The sequence below is a fragment of the Clupea harengus genome, chromosome 5 (assembly GCF_900700415.2).
Source record: "Clupea harengus chromosome 5, Ch_v2.0.2, whole genome shotgun sequence".
NCBI lineage: Eukaryota > Metazoa > Chordata > Actinopteri > Clupeiformes > Clupeidae > Clupea > Clupea harengus.
The window spans coordinates 12,108,356-12,111,870 of record NC_045156.1 but is presented as its reverse complement, the minus strand read 5'-3'; positions in this window follow the sequence as shown (position 1 = coordinate 12,111,870).

Sequence of the window (3,515 nt, the reverse complement as noted above, 5' to 3'; positions counted from 1 at the left end):
TTATTTTTACTAAAGGGTGCCAATAATTCTGGAGGGCACTATAGGTGGGAGGTAACAGGTAACTTTTAAAACGACACATCTGAGCTTTTGACTTCTGATTGAGAAAGTTGTAAGGGTATCTACAACAAAGGGGACAAGGCATAGCAACATTAATACATAGGAGTTGTGGAATACATGGAAATATTGAGTAGTAGTGAATTTTAGAAGACGTCCACATGAGCTGCTCTCATAGCTGCACCCAGAGGTCTTTATGCAACATAGTGTTTGAAATACTTTGACTGTTCACAGAATTCATAATCTTGACAGTCAAAATAAATAGTGTTTTTTGGCCTACCAAAACACCCGGCCTACCAACTCCAATACTTTTTGTTATAACTATGAAAAAAGTAATTACTGCGATAGGCTTATCTAAACTATGCATCAATATGCTTGACAGTCAAAAGAAAACAGTGACCATCCAGTTAGTGTATTTCCAAACTGCTTTGTTCCACGTGAGAACTCATCACCACAACCGTATATATGGTAGCGCCCTCTACTGGTGTGGTGTATTAAGTACGGTGTAGGGGAGCATGGGGCAAGTTGGCACACAGTGCCAGTAGCCATAGACATATATATATATATATACATGTCAAGACTTCTGGGTGCAGCTATGTGAGCAGCTCTTGTGGACGTCTTCTAAAATTCACTACTAGTGTTTATCGCCTCCCCTCAATCACAAACCTTCCATTTTTTCCTGGTGCTGTTGTGTCTGATTTGTAGGTTTGTGATAGAGAAAACACTCATCTTTTCTGATCTGAATAAAAGATCCTGTCTGAGTTTATTAATTCATTTGTCATAATTTGCATTATACAATTCATCCAAACACCAAGGTATTTAATACTCTCGGACGGCCAGCAAAATTCACTGTCATCTTTTGATTGTTTTACCGTTATTATCCAGTGCTTCAGTTTTATTAACATTTATTTCAAAAAATCATAAGACCTTTTTGTGACACCCCACAGAAGCAACAGCTTACATTTAATCAAGGTCACTCATGACATGAGCACACCTTTCTCTCTTTTCCCCTTCCAAAGTAAAAATATGGCATAACTAAATACAAATATTTTTTTCACTCTGAGTATTTACATTTCCAACTATTCTATGATGAGAGGTGATAGGAGTGTGTAATTTGATGCTTTAAATCAGTCTGCACTTGAACTTTCAGCCAAAAGTAGCAGACATGCGGGCTGGAGCAAGTTGTCACACGTATCGTGTTCACTATTCAAAGGCACAGTAGGTTTTCTCCTCTGAATTTGAGATTCAACTGACAAGTCACTTGGTTAGCATTTACTTTATTGGTTCATTTGACAACCCCCCCTATCTATGTGGGCAGATAAAGAGAAAGCCAGTAAAGAGAAGGTAAAAGGTGTCTAGGTTGAGTTAGTAATGTTTAATGTTTTCTTTCCCTATGCTGAGGACTCATCATCAGAAGAGAATGGATGTTTTAGCCTAGTCTAGTTGTCAATATTTTTAGCCAGCCAATCGTGACTTAAATGTGTGAGATGGAACAATGCATAGGTTTAGATTTGGTCTACCAGGCAGCAAACTATGGTTTGCCAGCATTCATTTTACTGGCTGGCATGATGTACCATATTTTTTTCCCACTTAGTTCACTTAAGGTGTTCAGTTTTGAATATGAAAAAAATTAATAATAATAATATATACACACACACACAATTAACTATGTTTTTTTATTTTTTCAAAATCCAGTGTGACATACCCATTGTCAGGGCCGACATGCACGATGCCTGGGCCTGGGCCAAAACTATAGGCTCTTTTCTGCTGCATGAACTCACAGGCCGTTTCAGGGGGGCTGACGCCGCACCTGTAGGACCTCTTCCAGGGCTATTTTTCAGGGGCAAAATAAGTACCTACTCTGGGGTAGGTACTGCTGTTCTGCCCTGAAACTGCTGGATGGCGCTTGCACTGATGGCAACGCTTTCTGATATTTGTGTTTCTCTGGGTCCTTCACAAACTAGTTTTTACGCCCTTACAAATTTTGGAAAGGGTATCTCCCTTACGTTCCACCTTCTTGCGCGAGCTCTGACTGTAGAGAGAACTTTCATGTGTCGACTGCCCTCTCAGTGTTTCCAGATGCACGATAATTATCCTCCAAAGACGATAATTTTGAGCATTTGGTACGATACTTCGCCATTTCCAATCTGGCAACACTGAGCACCTTGCCGCTTCCACTAGTTGCATTGTTTACAACAGCACATGACATCTGCATGTGGAAAAGATGTCAAAACCTCGTCGCGGGGGGAGGGGTCGGGGTCATGTGTATGCTATACACTACCACGCCCCCCTCCCCAGCGAAGAAGTGTCCTCTTTTTCACAAACTCAAATATGGTCACCCTATATGTTAAAGTAAACACAACTTCAGGAAGGCTCTGTGAATCACAAAACCAAAAAGCGGATAAGAGAACAACTAGATTTAATGATGCACACATTTGTCATATTGTATTAGCTAGAACTGTCACTGTGTTGAGAATCTTGAATACCTTGGAATGGATACCATTTCCAAAATGCTCCAAGGTCTGAGTCTCTTGGACAATGAGGATGCACAAGGTGGACAGACTTCAGAATTTTAGACTAATTATACTTCAAGGTCAAAGTGTTCCATCACCTATCAAAGTAACTAGTAAAAGGATGCTATAGTGACTGAATGGCAGGCCTGCACTTTGAGCTGCATTCTTTTGCATGAAAGGTGCTATATAAATAAAGTTTTATTATTATTATTATTATTATCTAAGGCTAATAGAGGAACAATAAAGGTCTAAATCTTGTTTTTTGCTAAATGGAGCTGAGAACTTTTTTAATACATACCATCTCCTTTATGGTTGTACTCTTGTATTAAGTGGAGACTGTTGCACAGATTTCTTGTATGCAACATATTTTAAAGGAGGGGCAAGGGGGTGGGGGGTGTAATTAAGGTCTGACTTTGAAGGTCGGTGATAACGGTCAATAGTAATTTTAGAGGAACTCTACAAGAGCATTTTAGAGGGAAATCTACAAGAGCTACAAGAGTGTAACATTACATTTATTTGATCTGTAGTCTTTAGGCCAACCAAAAATAGTCAACAGCTATACTTTTAACAGAATGGTGTTGGAGAAGGTATAGGTCTAACAACGGGTTAAGACTATGTCTCTTTGTTTGTTTGCCATAAATTTTTTTAACCAATTTTAGGCCTAACCTAATTTGCATTATCGCCTCCAATGTCAACCCCCTTCAAAATAAGTACATTTGGACTCAAGGCTTACAGCTACTTCATTGGTAAGAAATAACTTCACTCCAGATGGTGCCAACGCGTAACCCGTATAAAATTAACTGTGTAAACGCAAAATATGGTCCTTGATAAACACGACAACTTACAAATCGTTATTGGTGTCCCAACCAAAATGGAGTACACGGTGTCGAATTTCCACATTCACCAACATGGCAGTCGTACATGGCTCGCTTTACTCAAATCACGTGG